This window comes from Aquarana catesbeiana, linkage group LG07 (genome assembly GCF_042186555.1).
Source record: "Aquarana catesbeiana isolate 2022-GZ linkage group LG07, ASM4218655v1, whole genome shotgun sequence".
Lineage (NCBI taxonomy): Eukaryota > Metazoa > Chordata > Amphibia > Anura > Ranidae > Aquarana > Aquarana catesbeiana.
The window spans coordinates 235,507,673-235,525,227 of record NC_133330.1 but is presented as its reverse complement, the minus strand read 5'-3'; the positions used below and the strand labels follow the sequence as shown (position 1 = coordinate 235,525,227).

The 17,555-nt window shown below is 41.4% G+C and overlaps 1 protein-coding gene and 1 long non-coding RNA gene across 3 annotated transcripts in view; one reads left to right on the top strand and one right to left on the bottom strand.

Annotated features, from left to right (window-relative positions):
- The window catches only part of ABCA4 (ATP binding cassette subfamily A member 4), a 450,770-nt gene extending 433,527 nt beyond the window's left edge, over positions 1–17,243 (bottom strand). For both annotated transcript variants that reach the window (XM_073593112.1, XM_073593113.1), the window contains exon 1: positions 16,970–17,243. The gene's annotated coding sequence lies outside the window, so the exon portion shown is untranslated. The remainder of the gene's footprint in view (positions 1–16,969) is intronic.
- Positions 1,065–11,748, top strand: LOC141102534 (uncharacterized). The gene is made up of 3 exons (XR_012235136.1): positions 1,065–1,142; positions 6,272–6,507; positions 11,561–11,748. It is a non-coding gene; the product is annotated as an uncharacterized lncRNA (long non-coding RNA).
- Positions 17,244–17,555: the final 312 nt, after the last annotated feature.

Below are 17,555 nucleotides of genomic sequence, written 5' to 3'. Positions count from 1 at the left end.
TTACTTCTTTGTATTATCATTATTCTAATTTTAATTTTATTGTACCCCTAGTCCATGTAATAGTTTTAATGTAGTTTTGTTTTGGTTGTATACAGTGCTACATCTAAATTATCTTCAAAACATCCCGATGAGCCAAGAGTGGCGAAACATGTCGGGATAATTATTTTAATGTCATCTGTTTTGAATTTTTAGATGTATTTTTGTACATGTGCACATACATTTTACCATACCTCCTATCTTGTTATGTATGTAACAATAAAATCTTGCATTATTTATTCCTATCATGGTTTGACAATATTACTTATTTTTTGGTTGGCACCTAAAAAGTCCCGCTAAATAACCTCCCCTTCCTACAATTACGTACAGGGATGTTGGTGCCCTTTTTCTTCTTTATCATTGTCACCTACCCATTTTGTTACTTTCCATTCTACTTATACTACTTATTCTAGAGGTGTATCTATATTGATCGCAAACTACGTTGATTTCTCCTGCAGGCATGTACAAATAGACACTATAGGTCGCTATATCTTTTTACATTGCACAATGTATAGAAAATCATATGTGCTAGCTAATATATATATATATATATATATATATATATATACCACCCCCTATTCCTCAGAGATACTTAAAGAACTATTGAATTTTACTTCTGATGTCCCTTGGTTAAAAGTAGATTTTAACAACTACCGTATTTATCGGCGTATGACACACACTTTTTTACCTTGAAAATAGAGGGTAAACCGTGCCTGTGTGTTATACACCGATTTTTTTTTTTCCAACGGGGGGGGGGGGGGGGGGGCAGGGATCGGGTAGTCTGCCCCAGGTGCCACCCATTGGGAGGGTGTCAGGCTGGCCACCCGCCTCTCCTGGCCCTAGGACAGCGCTGGCATAGTTTAAAAACTTTAGAAAACATTACTGACAGCCCTTTCTCATAAAACTCTCATCCTGTGTCACTCTTGATATAAATGGAAGCCTGTAATATCTCAAGTAACGCCACTCGTTCTGGCCGCTCTCCTTCCGCTCTGCCTCCTCCTCGAGTGTAGCTTTTGATTGGAGGAGGAGAGCGGTCATGTGACCATTAATGAAACAGCAGAGGAGAGTCACATGACCGGGTCCACGAGAGAGCGGCGTTAATTGACGTAAATAGAAGCTTTGTTTTACAATGACAGTGACACAGGATGGTGTATAAGAAGGGGCTGGCAGTGATGTTTTTGCAACTTTAGAGTAGGCTGGCAATGCTGTCCCAGGAGACTGGGGGTCTCCTGGAAGTGCGGGGGGACTTGATAATGAAAGGGAGCTCTGAACTGTGCTGTGCAGGGGGGTCTGTGTGCTGTGCACTGCTGTGCAGGGGGTCCGTGTGCTGTGCAGTGCTGTGCAGGGGGTCCGAGTGCTGTGCAGTGCTGTGCGGGGTGTCCGTGTGCTGAGCAGGGGGGCCCGTGTGCTGTGCAGGGGTCCGTGTGATGGACAGGGGGCTGTGGAAAGTCTTCCCTCTTAAAATTAGGGTGCACGTTATACCTCGATAAATACAGTATCTCGACCCCTCTTTAGATAGATTCGGATTGACTTCCATTTCGGCAACTCCAGTATTTACCTCTTTTGCTGGTTATATGTGGGAGATTGGTCTCATGGATCTCTGGAGAATGCTACACTCTAATGAAAGAGTGTTTTCTTGCTTCTCTAGTACCCATGGGACCTTATCTAGAATTGATTTGACATTAGCAACTTCAATAATGCTACCTGCTATATCTGAGGTGACCTATGCAGCTTGTCAGATCATTCCCCGTTGGTTCTTAAGTTAGCTTTAAATTCAATTAAGATTCGCACTCTATGGAAAATGAATCCCTATTGGTTTGACCTTTTTCCTTCAAAGCAGAAAATAATACTTGATATTGTGGCATATGGTACTGTTAACAAGCCCTCTGTATCTTCACAGATCTATTGGGATTCTTTAAAAGCTTACACAGGAGACTTATTTATCTCTTAAATTTCAAGGATCAAAACAGAAATCTAGAGATTGGGAACGTTCCGTGACTGAAGATGTTTTAAAGGCAGAACTTCTATATATATAGCGACTCCTACCATAGAAACAGAAGTGGGTACAAAAACAACAGATATATGCTGATATTTCTCATAAAAAAGCAGAACATAAAAGCTTTTTCCTCCAACAACCTTATTTTGAGGGTGGGGAAAATACGGGTCATCTTTTGGCAGCAATAGTAAAAGCTCAGAAACCAATGACAAGTAGTGGAACTACAAGTTTCTCAACTGAAATTGCACAAACTACTTTTGCGATTTCATTGGTGTTTGTTGATTATTATAAAAACTTGTACAGTAGTAAAAGATCCTATAAGGAGGCTGAACTACAACTTTTTCTTAACTCTATTATGTTACCAGAACTACCAGTGGCTGATAGGGAGATGTTGGACCAGCCCTTGACACTTGTAGATGGGTTACCAAGGGAAGTCTATAAGGTTTATGGAACTGATTTATTGCCTGAATTAGAGGTATTTAATACCTCATTGGAATATGGTCATCTTCCACCCTCTATGAACGAAGCAATTATTATAGTTTTGTTAAAACCAGATAAAACCCCTAATAACCCTGAATCATATCGTCCAAAATCACTACTTATATCAGATGTGAAGTTATTGGCAAAGGTTTTAGCCATTAGATTGGCAAAAGTAATATCTAAGATAGTGCATATAGATCAATCTGGTATTATTCCAAATAGATCTATTGCAGTGAATATAAGGCGTCTATTTCTTAATCTGCAGGTCCCGTCTGAAAATCAGGGTAATAGAGCTATATTGTCACTTGATGCGGCAAAAGCCTTTGATAGTATAGAATGGGATTATCTATGGCATTGCTTAGAAAAATTTGGTTTTACCACAAACGCCAGTGTGAAGAACCCCTTTAGGAGATGAGAAGCATGGACACTGAGGCCCAAAGCTGAGTGTTATTTACTGACTATACTGATTGTCACCCTGTCCCGCTGATTACTGTGGTGTGGGATTACCCTTTAAGATTTTCTGTCATCTAGCTGTACTTTGCTCCGAGATGTATTTCACAATCACATCAGCCAGCTTGTGTCCTGTCTACATTTCACAGTGGAAGAAGAAAAAAAACGAAGTGTTATACGGAGTCTGTACCTGACACCCCCATCCGTCACTGAAAGGTTTGTTCTCATCAACAAGCAGCTTTGAGAAATCACAAGACTCAGTCTGGGAAAATATGTGGCTTTGGAAATAAACTAACAGGTTTAGGAACATTCTGCACTTGTTACTTATAGAATGCCAAAAATGTTCATATAAATAGCTGCCACTTGTAAACAACAGGGCAAGTCAGTGGTCAGTGTTAGGGAGGAATGGTATGTGTGGTTATTATCAGTGAGGGTCTGTCTTTTTACATCTAAAATCACTTTCTAAGGATTACCACCTGTTTAGGGTTATCCAGGTCACATTCTCAATGTCTAAGGAGGATTCAGTCCTTAATTCTAGAAAAAAAATGTCAGTCCAGTCTGCTCTGAAGTAAATTTCGGGGGCCATAGGTAGGTAGCCTCTATATACTTTGCTTGTGCTTCATCACCCAAGGCAACAATAACCCCAATCTAATTAAAATGTATGTCTGGGCAAATAACAAATGAAAAAAGCATATTTAGACAGAACCAAACAAAGCATCAGCATGACAGCCACGGAACTAGCATTTTCAAATGAAAAGGTCAGTCTCCATCATTCTCCCATGTTGAAATATTAAACCATATATCCAATTTAAAGAAAAAAAAACATATTCAGGACATCTTTGCAATGCATGTACATTTCCCCAAGGTTTTTCTCTTTGAAAATGCTGCATGCACAGGCCTGTAGGATGCATTCAGGTGAAAAAACACGAAGGCTTACAATCCCTTTAAGAGATGTATTTCTTAAACAAAAGAACTGTGGAGCAACATAAAAGTTAGCCTAATACTGTTTGACATCTTTGGAAATAAGTTAACCTATTCACTCCTACGTTATATCCATATTTACATACACCCATGAGCAAAAACCATGTACAGTACCTTGCAAAAGTCATCACCCCCCTTGGCTTTAGTTCAATGTTTTTTGAATCTGAAATATATGTGTATATTCAGTCTGAGTTGGTGAAGTAAAATTAGAAAAATATATACATAAAACTATTTTTCAGGAAAAAAAACCTGACAATTGGCATGTGTGTATGTATTCACCCCCTTTGTTATGAAGCCCATAAAAATCTCTGGTGCAACCAATCACCTTCAGAAGTCACATTAGTCACCTTATTAGTGAAATGATGTCCACCTGTGTACAATCTAATGCCCTGTACACACGGTCGGACATTGATCGGACATTCCGACAACAAAATCCTAGGATTTTTTCCGACGGATGTTGGCTCAAACTTGTCTTGCATACACACGGTCACACAAAGTTGTCGGAAAATCCGATCATTCTGAACGCGGTGACGTAAAACACGTACGTCGGAAATATAAACGGGGCAGTAGCCAATAGCTTTCATCTCTTTATTTATTCTGAGTATGCGTGGCACTTTGTGCGTCGGATTTGTGTACACACGATCGGAAATTCCGACAACGGATTTTGTTGTCGGAAAATTTTATAGCCTGCTCTCAAATTTTGTGTGTCGGAAAATCCGATGGAAAATATGTGATGGAGCCCACACATGGTCGGAATTTCCGAAAACAAGGTCCTATCACACATTTTCCGTCAGAAAATCCGACCGTGTGTACAGGGCATATGTGTAACATGAAATGTGATTACGTATACACACCTTTTCGAAAGGCCCCAGAGGCGGCAACACCTAAACAAGAGGCACCACTAACCAAACACTGCCACGAAGACCAAGGAACTCTCCAAACAAATAAGGGACAATGTTGTTGAAAAGTACAAGTCAGGGTTAGGTTATAAAAAAAAATATCCAAATGTTTGATGATCCCTAGGAACACCATCAAATCTATTATAACCAAATGGAAAGAACATGGCACAACAGCAAACCTGCCAAGAGACAGCCGCACACCAAAACTCACGGACCGGGCAAGGAGGGCATTAATCAGAGAGTCAGCACAGAGACCCAAGGTAACCCTGGAAGAGCTGCGGAGTTCCACAGCAGAGACTGGAGTATATGTACATAGGACGGCAATGAGCCGTAGGCTCCATAGAGTTGGGCTTCATGGCAGAGTGGCCAGAAGAAAGCCATTACTTTCAGCAAAAAACAAAATGGCCCATTTTGAGTTTGTGAAAATGCATGTGGGAGACTCCCAACATGTATGGAGGAAGGTGCTCTGGTCTGATGAGACTAAAATTTAACTTTTTGGCCATCAAAGAAAACGCTATGTCTGGCGCAACCCAACACATCACATCACCCAAAGAACACCATCCCCACAGTGAAACATGGTGGTGGCAGCATCATGCTGTGGGGATGTTTTTCAGCAGTCGGGACTGAGAAACTGGTCTGGGGTGGAGGGAAAGATGGATGGTGCTAAATACAGGGATATTCTTGAGCAAAATCTGTACCACTCTGTCTGTGATTTGAGGCCAGGACGGAGGTTCACCTTCCAGCAGGACAATGACCCAAAACACACTGCTAAAGCAATACTTGAGTGGTTTAAGGGGAAACATGTAAATGTGTTGGAATGGCCTAGTCAAAGCCCAGACCTCAATCCAATAGAAAGTCTGTGGTCAGACTTAAAGATTGCTATTCACAAGCGCAAACCATCCAACTTGAAGGAGCTGGAGCAGTTTTGCAAGGAGGAATGGGCAAAAATCCCAGTGGTAAGATGTGGCAAGCTCATAGAGATTTATACAAAGCGACTTGGAGCTGTGATAGCCACAAAAGGTGGCTCTACAAAGTATTGACTTTAAGGGGGTGAATAGTTATGCACATTGACTCTTTCTGTTATTTTGTCCCATTTGTTGTTTGCTTCACAATAAAAAAACAAACATCTTCAAAGTTGTGGGCATGTTCTATAAATTAAATAATGCAAATCCTGAAAACAATCAATGTTAATTCCAGGTTGTGAGGCAACAAAACACGAAAAATGCCAAGGAGGGGGTGAATACTTTTTCAAGGCACTGTAAATGTCAATAGTAGTTCAGCTTACTGAAGTCAAATAGAAAAAAAAAATTAGGTTGGTTACTATACATTCCTGCATATTGATTGTTTCTTATTTTTTTTTTTGTTTTTATGTTTTTTTTTTTTTTTTTTTTTTTAGAAAAGCCTCTATATCTTAAATTATGTGTCATAGAATTCACAGAGACCGCCATCTGAACTACAGAGATGATGAGAGAAGTAGTTTCTGTCAGCAGAGTCAGTACAGGAACCACTGCTTGCAGGCAGCAAAGTACCATGGGATATGTAGTCCTTAGAAATTGAAAGTAAACAAGAGAGGGGAAGCTGCAAAGCATGCAGAGAATCCAGGAAGCTATAGAAAGACATGGCCAGGAGACAGGAAGTACTAACACGAAAGGAGACTTTTTTTTAGTAAGCTTTTATTGGATTGTGAAATATAAATATTGTTTGTGATGTTATCACAATGCTAATGTTACAAAATTAAAGTATATTATATGACCAAAGGAATGGTAAAGACAACAATGGCTATGTTCTCTAATGTGCTGTTCAAAATAATAGAAACACATATACTTATATAATGGTCTAATAGAAAAATGGGTTACTATAATAATATGAGGAGCCCAGGTGAGGTGTATGTAAAGCTGTCCACATATCAGTGCTGGAGTATGACACATCCAGTGACTATGCTGCACCCGGAAGTTCTTCTCATGCTTACTTCAACTGAATCCATGCAGTGACAAACAGAAGTAGACAGTTGCTAATGATGATAATGAAGCTAGGTCTAATACTTCCAAACTTGGGCAACAAGTTTGTTTTAAAGTGGTTGTAAACTCATTACAACAACTTTATGCTACAGGTAAGCCTATAATAAGGCTTACCTGTAGCTACCCAGGATATCTCCTAAACCTGCACGGTTTAGGAGATGTCCCCTGCATGTGCCGATGACATCGGCACATGCGCACTGAGGCAAACTGAAGCAATGTGGCGTTGCTTCAGTCTGTGTGCCGTTACAAGCGGCTCCCGCGCACATGCCAATCACAGCGCTGGAGCCGCGATACCCGGAAGTAACCCCCGGGAGAGATGTCACCGGCCGGAGGGGGAGACGAGGATGACTGCGGGGGCTTCGTTCTCGGGTAAGTAATTATGCTATGCATACTAGCTCACTATGCCTTTTCCTTGCAGAGTTTTTTTTTTTTTTTTTTAATCAGAGTTTACAACCACTTTAATCCCCCTTTCTCATCAGGACAGTTACTTTTCCTGTACTCTCCCACAAATCCATTCAGCAGCAGGGATCATAGAAAATACCTTGTACTTCCAGGTATTAAGACTCACTCCATGTGAGAGTTTTAGGTTCAATTACCAGTGCTATCACATGGTGAGTCTCCATAGCCTAGCACACTAGGCGTACCTAATCCAGTCTTTCTTAGCCAGTGTCCTGCAGAACACTAGGGTCCTTCCAGAGGTTGCTATGGGGTCCTTGAACATTGGGCAGTTTCTGCCTCTCAGATAAGTTACCACTGATACCAATTATCTTTTAGCTATCTGTAAAAGAACATTCTTCCCACTGATTCCCAATGTCAGGGAGTCCTTCTCCCACTGACCTAAGGGCCCCTTCTCAAATGAAAACCAATCTAACGGACATGTCACTCTGCACCAACGTAAATGGACACTTCTCTAAGCAGCAAGGTAAGGGGGCACGCTTTCACTGACCATCAATAGAAGGGGGCATTTTTCAAGTAACCATTAGTGTTAAAGGGCACTTTTTCACTGGCGTGTAAGGGGGCACTTTTCCACTGACCATCAATGTAAGTAGATGCTTTTCCACTGAGCACTATAATTTTCATGGAATTTCTTTTCTGACCATTATTATAATTTGGTAATTCACAGGATCTAAAGTCTAAACCCTCCTATACTGTTGATCCTACCACTGCTCCATAACAGATGAGTAAAATAAATGAGTGAATATCTAGCTGCTACTGCCAGTGTATAACAAATCTACCACAACATTTATACCCTATGGGGAAGTGGTGGCATGTTTTTCACATGGTGTGGAGATCTCAAGCAACATTCGTGATCTATCACTGACGTTTGAATTTAATACATTTATGTGTTGTCATTTTTAGGATATCATTTGAATTGGACTCTATTCGCTTGCAGGCATACCCCACTTTTAAGTACGCAATGGGGTTTATTTACTAAAGCTGGAAAGTGCAAAATCAGGCTCACTTTTGCATAGAAACCAATGAGCTTCCAGGTTTTATTACCAAAGCTTAATTGAACAAGCTGGGGTTAGAAGCTCATTGGTTTCTATGCAGCAGTGAGCCTGATTTTGCACTTTCCAGCTTTAGTAAATAAATCCCATTGTGTACTTAAAAGTGGGGTATGCCTGCATTATTCACTGGGTGGTAATCCATTATCACTAAGGTTTATATATGTCTTTCACTAGTTTGTTATAGCACCACTATTTACTAATATATATATATATATATATATATACACATACACATGTTGTGTTAGATTTGTCATTATTATAATTTGTTTTATTACTGCAGTCATTTTGTAGCAAAGAACAGCCTTTGGAGTCAAATGCGCAAAGCATGACACTTTTATATACATTTTTATATCCACAACTAAATTTTAACACTAAATGCCCCATGAGCTGTAGATATAATAATTATTAGCATGGGTTCCCCAAGACCAGAAAGTTATTTCAAGGGTTCCTTATTGTTAAGGTTGAGAAAGGTTTGAGAAAGGTTGCTCTAATTGGTTAGAAATCCATTAATACCTAGCTTTAGAGTCTCTCTTGTGACCTTAGAAGATCTTTGAGAATGAATTCCTAAATAGCACAAGCAGCTAAAGGGGTCAGGAATGGCTTTTCTGAGTCATTTAGCAGTTTCTATAAACAAATCTCTTCTGTTATTTAAGTCCATTTCACAGCACATCTGTCAAACCAGCCTGCAAAAAGCTGGCCCTTATAATTTGCCACTCATTGCAGGTGACAAATAAAATGTTTATACGCAATATTTCATAAATTCCCTTTCCATTCCCAAAAGTAGAACCTCAAAGGAAAGTTAAAGTTCCCTGGAAATTGCATAATTGACATTAGGATATATCACCCTCCAGAGTGAATGTTTCAGTAATTGAGAATGGGAACGCCCATCATACTGAAAGAGGGTGTTATAAAATAGCAGATTACTTACAGCAAGGAGAGTTTGAAGCTAGATGATCTAGGTTACTGTGTACAGGCTATGCCTGGATGAAACACAGAAGAACTGTGAAGGTGTAATGTGTTTCCAACATGCAGTTCACTGTGAAATTTTCCATTTTGATATCCTCAGTGAGTTCTCCGGACCAGAGCCTAATGCCGCGTACACACGGTCGGACTTTCTATCCTACTTGGTCCGGCACACTTTCCGACGGACTTTGTCCGCCAGGTGCGCCGGACTTTAAAACGGACGGACTTGCCCACACACACCCGGACTTTCCGGCGGGCTAGGTCCGCCCGTCTTTCCGACGGACTTTCGCCGGACTTTCAGAATGAACGGACTTGCCCACACACGGACAAATTCCGATAAGCCCCCGCCCGCAGACCCCGACAACCAACGGCCAGGGTTGTCGGGAAGAGGCCCTTGTCCTCATCAACATGGGGACAAGGTGCTTTGGGGTGGGGGGGCCCCGCAGGGCGCCCCCCTCCCCCAAAGCACCCACCCCCCATGTTGAGGGCATGCGGCCTGGTACGGTTCAGGAGGGGGGGGCGCTCGCTCGTCCCCACCCCCTTTCCTGACCGGCCAGGCTGCGTGCTCGGATCGGGGTCTGGTATGGATTTTAGGGGGGACCCCACGCCGTTTTTTCGGCGTAGGGGGTTCCCTTTATAATCCATACCAGACCTAAGGGCCTGGCATGCACTGCGCTCACCGCAATAGGAAAATTTGTTTTTCCTATTGCAGAGAGCGCGAGATGCAATACCCTGCCCTCGCGTCGTATCTGGTCCGTCGGACCAGCCTACACACGAGCGGGCTTTCCGTCGGACCAGCACACACACGAGCGGACTTTCCGCCCGAAACTGAGTCCTACGGAAAGATTTAAAACTTGTTTCAAATCTAGGTCCGGCGGGCTTTTGGGAAGAAGTCCGCCGGAAAAGTCCGCCGCCGCCCACACACGGGCGGATTGTCCGGCACACTCTGGTCCGCCGGACCAAGTATGCCGGAAAGTCCGACCGTGTGTACGCGGCATAAGGTGAAGCTACTTAGCTCCAAAGATATTTAGGAATTGGTCCCCCAGCTCTGCTATAGCTGGGACCTTGCTGAACATCAGCAGACTCCAGCAGAACTGATTCAAAGGGGCAGCAGCCCCTGAGGCTGCAAACTTCTCCAGCAGGACAAGAACAGGGCTGCTCCAGACCCCAGACTATATGTGTTCCACTCAGCCACCTACTGGGTACACTTACCCTGGGATTGGCTGCAGCACAATAAGTATTCAAGCTGCCTATTTGACTCAATCTTGTTGGCTTGTATCGATGTAAAAAGAGGAAGAGCCTTTTGTGCCAATTCGTTCAACATGGCAAAAATCGTTTGTTAGCGAAAGCAGATAAGTGTTTTTAGTCCTCTATCTTCCACCACTGTTCATCATAATTTTTGTCTATGGCCTCTTATATGTTAGTCGTACCATTAAAACAGTAAGATACAGATTCGGTGAACATCGAAGGCTAAAAGAACAAGGGAATAAAGATTATAGTGCACCATGATGATTTTACAATAAAACATGCTAAGCCCACTGATGAACTAAGCATCTTGGTGATTGAGGGCATTCCGAAATGTGGATCAGCTGGAGAAAGATTTGGGAGGTTATGCAATAGCGAGACCTCCTGGATCTTTACTCTAGATATTTTAGCACCAAAATGGTTAAATGAGGGATTGGAGGTTAATGCAATTCTTTGACTAAACACCTTAAACTGTATGGTAGAGGGAACTGTTTGAACAAGATACATTGTTAAATAGAATCTTCATGGTAATAGTTACAGTAACCTTACTTTATGTTGTCTCCAGATACGTTATTACAGTGCTTGCTGAGCCCTGCATTAGGACTGGTCTGCCTCTGCTGTACAACCAGCCTGTATAAATCCCTAGTACTAATGATAGTGGGCAGGATTGAAGAATAGGTGTTACCTTGAAACTAGCTGTCTGACCCCACATATTGCCACTTCCCATGAGCTCCCAGAGCGGCCACAGACGCCGAGATTTGACAGCTAACATAGTGGGTCTAGTGACCCTAACTGGATTCCAGCAGCTATCTCCTTTCATGTGTTGCAGGATACGTTTGGCTGGTATTATGTTGTTGCTCTGTGAATGTCACCTTTGATGGAAACTAGCTTCTCTAGTGTAAGTGTGCTATAATTTTCATTCCAATAAATGTACTCACCTTTCTAACCTGTGATGCTGTGCCCTTGTCATCTGTTCTGTTTCAGCTTTGGATCCCCCCAGATCAGTGAGAAGAGCTGCAGGATTAGCCACACCAAGAACTGTATTTCACCAATAGACTCTCAATAAGTCATGTAAGTGATCAGCTAGGTCGGGGGTCTTAAAACTTTCTGTCATTATTAGACTATTTTGAAATCGGTTTGGCAACTATAAAACTTATCTACTAAAATATATACTGGAAAATTATATAAAGACTTTGCAGTATGCTTTTCCAGGATCTCCAGATAGTTGTGTGATGTTTGAATGTCTGAAGCTTTGTGTAGACCAGATATATAAATATCAGAGGCTTCTGGGAAATGTCACTCATTTACATCACCTCTATAGATTCCAGGCCACCTCTCTTACCATATTAGTTGTAGACATATATGGCCTTCACTGAATACTTACTGAATAACAGAAAAGCAAAACAGCTGCCATCTCTCTCTGATTTTCAGGGGCAGTTCAAAGTTTTCAAATCTTTTCTTGAAAATTCTTGCTTCTGAATTAGTCCTGATTATTGGACTTGACATAGTACAAACTTATGCTGGATGCAAACATAGCAATTTCAGGCAGCCAACCTTTAGGTAGAAAAAGTTTTGGCCCTGAGTTTTTAGGTATATACAGTATATACAAACAAGGGTTTACCAAGATAAACTTTGTGTCAACCGATCAAGCAGGCTGCAAACACTGCTGCACATAGAATCCACTTCCAACAGGGACCAAGAGTGAATTTTTGTGACAGCAGAAAATAATTTTATTCCACTAATTTCTCCTTACATAATACAGTGAACCAGAAAGTCCGACCAACCATTTAGGGCATCCCTGTCCTTCCTCAAGTTCAGGTGACACGTACAGTATATAACCATGTATGTCCCTAATGGGAACATTTTAATTTACTTCCCGTCTGGACAGAAAGTTCTGGGAACCCTCTCCAATGGAGGCATAGACAAAAAAACACATTTGTAAGAAGAGTGGGGAAGGTCATAATGTCTAACAACACTTTTATTGCTGCCCATGCCTTACTGTTTTTGACTTAAATAATGCAAATTTTTCAACTTTACCTTGGCTTTTTGAAAAAAAAAACATAAAACACATTTGATGTATAACCACAGTGTATCTAGGGATTTGTTAGGGTTACAACACAAAAATCTGTTTTGAAAACTACACTGCATAACACAGAGACAGAAACAATGGGGTTGAGTGTGCAGAGGGAACACTGTGCATGTGCATAGTTGGAAGGGGATGTGTCCGGATTGGGGGATCACCTTTAGGACAGAGTATAGAAGGGAAGAGAGAGTCTCCTGACATGCTGCAGTACTCTAGTCCAGTCAGCTGGAATTAGTCACCATTCTCATGTCTGTCCACTCCCCCCTGTATCTGATCAACACAGTTCTCTAAAGTAAATCAAACCTATTATGATAGAAACATGGTTGCTGCCATTATTGGTAACCTTATTACTGTATTTCCCTGGCTGATATTCTCATCTCCTGGTTTCACTATTTAGTGAGTCATTGACCTGGAACAAACATGAAGCCAGTGAAGTCAGAGCTCCTGATCTGCATGTTTGTTCTGGCTCAGTGACTAACTAAGCCAACCATTCTTAGCCAGGGTTCCATGAAACCCTAGGGCTCCTCCAAAAGGTTGTTAGGGATTCCTTGAGCATTGGCTGACTGACCTCCCATATAAAGGTGCCTGAATATTTTTGGCTCAATGTCACTTGGCAGAGTCAGCGGCATGACACCAGAGATCTTTTTTATCTGTCCTTAAAGTGTTACTAATCCCAGGACCCTACATTCACTATATCTGGTTTCCCACAGTACACAGAAATGCAATTTTTTTATAGTAAATACCTTTTCTCATCAGCAGTATACAGCAGTCTTGTGACTTCTATCAGTGTCCGGCTGAGCACCGGTTAAAGCTTGTAGGAGGAGTTTTCATTCTCCTCTGACTAACCTATGAGGCTGCATGACCCCCGCCTTTCTGTCTGGACAGACTGGCTGATTGGCCCTGTGCTGATCACATGCACCCTCCTAAAATTTTTTTTTTTAAAAACTCTAATGCCGCGTACACAAGGTTGGAATTTCCGACAACAAATGTTCGATGTGAGCTTGTCGGAAATTCCAACCGTGTGTAGGCTCCATCGGACATTTGTTGTCAGAATTTCTGACAACAAAAATTTGAGAGCTGGATCTCAAATTTTCCGACAAAAAAATTCGTTGTCGTAAATTCCGATCGTCTGTACACAATTCCGACGCACAAAATTCCACGCATGCTCGGAATCAAGCAGAAGAGCCGCACTGGCTATTGAACTTCATTTTTCTCGGCTCGTCGTATGTGTTGTACGTCACCGCGTTCTTGGCGATCGGAATTTCCAACAACATTTGTGCAACCGTGTGTATGCAAAACAAGTTTGAGCCAACATCCGTTGGAAATAAATCCAGGATTTTGTTGTCGGAATGTCCGATCGTCTGTACATGGCATTACAATACACACCAATCTGAGCATGTGCAGAGTGCCTCCAAGGCCCTGTTCCATCAGCAGATTGACTGGGGACAGTAAAAGAAGGGGAGGATCAGAGAAGACCCGATCAAACAGCCTTGTTACACAATGCAGAGGAGTAACCCCTTAGGTTCAACAGTGAGTATAACAAGCATGCTTTATACAGACTGATTTTATGGTTATGGATTAAGTAACACCTTAAGGGTGGCCATTCTGAAAACAACTGTAAGGGACATTTTCCCACTGACCACCAATGTAAGCTGCATTCTTCCCACTGACCTGCAATAAATTAATTTTTGCAAGGGTTCCCAGAGACCCTGGTGGAATAAAAAAACGGTTGAGAAAAGCTACACTAAGCAGTAAAACCATGGCCTTGACAAAAATCACAACTCACAAGTTTCAGTCATGATCGTTTTACTTTAACAATGTGCCATGCTGATACTTTTTGCTACATAATTAAAGATTGTTACTATGGTGGAAGAATTGACATCTGGTTCCCTGTATATAGTCATAGAAACTGTCCTGTCAGGACATATTTGCACTCCTGTTATGGCCATTATAATTGGTTCTGATTTCCTTATAGGATGTTATATTTATTTTATGTTATGGGGAAAGTAACAGGAAGAGCTGAAACCCACAAAGGTAGGCAGGGACACCCTCAACTCCCTGATTGGACAGGAGTTGGGAATTCTGAAAGGGAGATATCACTGTTGGAGAGCCCAAGACATATAAGTAGCCAAGGGCTAACTCAGCTTATGGAGCTCATTCTATACCCAAAACATAACTTTTGCATAGACTAACAGCTTAAAGGAGAAGTCCAGCCTAAGCTCGCTTGGCAGGGCTTCTCCTATGGATCACAGGAGTGAAATTCGTTTTTTCACTCCTGTGACCCGCTTTCAGCAGAGAGCGGGCAGAAGTCCGCTCTTTGCTGACGTCACAGAAATCAGTCCATGTACTGCGTTCATCACGACAATAAAGTCTGGATCCGCCAGGTGCCTGGACTGATGCCCGTCTCAGCCTCTCAGCGAGCCACTGAGAGCCTGAGATGGCCACTCCCTGCCCCTACACAGCTCAGCGCTCCAGTGAGCGCGGGGGGGGGGGGGAGGGTGCAGAGTGGAGAGGTGCTGATTGACAGTCCACTGGAAACCTAAGAAAATATTGTACCCCTTTTATTCAAAATGAGAGTCTTTTCTTTATGAATGCTAATTCTAAAACAACCCAAGTTAAAGTAGAACCAAAAAAAAAAATACTTTTTTTTTTTCATTTTGGATAGCGTATAAAGGGAAGACTAACTGCTGCCAGTTTTTTGCCATCTGTGTTCCATTGGGGAAGATTTCCCTTCACTTCCAGTCCCCTAGCCAAAAGAGGAAGTGAGGAAATCCCTCCATAGTGAGGGTAAATCCCTGGCTGTCACCAGGGTCACCAGAACTACTGCCTCGCGTGGAAGATTTCCCTTCTATTCCTGTTCTGAAGACAAAATTTGGTATTTTTTTTTTTCCACATTCACGCTTGGTGATAAGAGTGACACAGACAAATAGAAAGGGTGAATATCCGTAACAGAAGCACAGACAGCAATAGTAAACAGAGATGTTCTAATTTCTCTCCAACATATCCAAAAAAAAAAAAAAAAAAACTTTAGTTATACTGTAAGCAGCAATACACAATTCAATACATTCAACCTACTCTCTTGTTCTTACTCTAATAGGGCGTACACACGGTCGGACTTTGTTTGGACATTCCGACAACAAAATCCTAGGAATTTTTCCGATGGATGTTGGCTCAAACTTGTCTTGCATACACACGGTCACACGAAGTTGTCGGAAAATCCGATCGTTCTAAACGCGGTGACGTAGAACACGTACGTCAGGACTATAAACGGGGCAGTGGCCAATAGCTTTCAACTCTTTATTTATTCTGAACATGCGTGGCACTTTGTCCGTCGGATTTGTGCACACACGATCGGAATTTTCGGACAACGGATTTTGTTGTCGGAAAATTTTATCTCCTGCTCTCCAACTTTGTGTGTCGGAAAATCCGATGGAAAATGTCCGATGTAGCCCACACACGGTCGGAATTTCCGACAACACGCTCCGATCGGACATTTTCCATCGGAAAATCCGACCGTGTGTACGGGGCATAAGAATACATCCTAAATCAGTTGGGGGATGCTAGCTCAATTATGGGGGTCTCAGATGTGGTCCACGATCTCCTTTGGGTACAGCACATTGTATTTGTTTTTTTTCTCAAAGATGCTATGGAAAAATACAGATTAAAATATCTCACTAACCTGCAGCTGATGTGGGACCTTCTGTGAGACACTATAAAACTGCAGACAGCACAAATAGTGCCATGTATATTGGTACTGATGAAGGTTGGTATTTTTAACAAACATTTCTACAACAGTAAGAAAGGTCATTAAAGTAGTATTGGAGAGTCGAATCAATCCCCTGGACCACTATTTTACCATTGCTTTTCTAGGCAGAGCTCCAGAACTGTTTGTACTCATGCTGCTCCCCAAATTCTAAAAATATAGAACTAAAGAAACATTCAGAATTTATTTTTAAAAGGTTAAAATTATATTTTTGTACTACTCGTGGGATACATAATGCACACTTCTGATAAACCCCCCTAAATTTTGAAAAAAACAGACCTCAATTATATCATTGCTCTGGGTCCGGTGCTTGCAATGTAACTTTGGTGAGTGTACTTGAATATACTCGATTCTTAAAATAATTTAATCTTTAACTGTTAGAAAATTACTTAACAATCTCGTACATTATAGTTTTTCAGATTTTTCTCAATCCTGTCTTCAGATTAAACTTAACATTTAAGGCCTATGTGAGTCTGTATAACGGTCTAGCTTACACATCCTGAAGATTCGTATAAAAAAGCAATGACAGTGAATATAGCTGGCTTACCTTATATTCTAAGAAATCACAGCATGGCGGGGACATCCACAAACAAGGAAATGTGTAAAGAAGGCATTTCGTAAAAGGAAAGCATTCTCTCTTGAGGTAGTTTACCACACAGCTCAGCCTTAATCAGATTTCCATAATCCCTCTCTCAACATGGAGCAGACCTATAACAGAACTTAAAATCAGCTCATGGAATAAGAAAAAAAAAAAGAATAAGTATAATATATAACGGAGAGACTTTTTTTGAGATGTTATCTCTATAAATTCTGCCCTTCAGACAGCTTTAGGAATGTATGGAGAACATCCATAGTAATTAGTGTTGTACTACTGATGACCCTGTTAGAAAGATACAAGTGTCAGGACCAATTAGGATATTAAATTATGAAAGCCAATAGTCTGCAGAATCTTAAGTCGCAGGCATGGGACTTATCTGTGTGCTGCATAATTCCCTAACATATAATAAGCTCATGAAGGAGCCAGTTATGTGCTCATCAGCCTCATATATATATATATATATATATATATATATATATATATATATATATATCAAATATTTATAGAGATGCTCTCCAAATAATCAGATATTCAA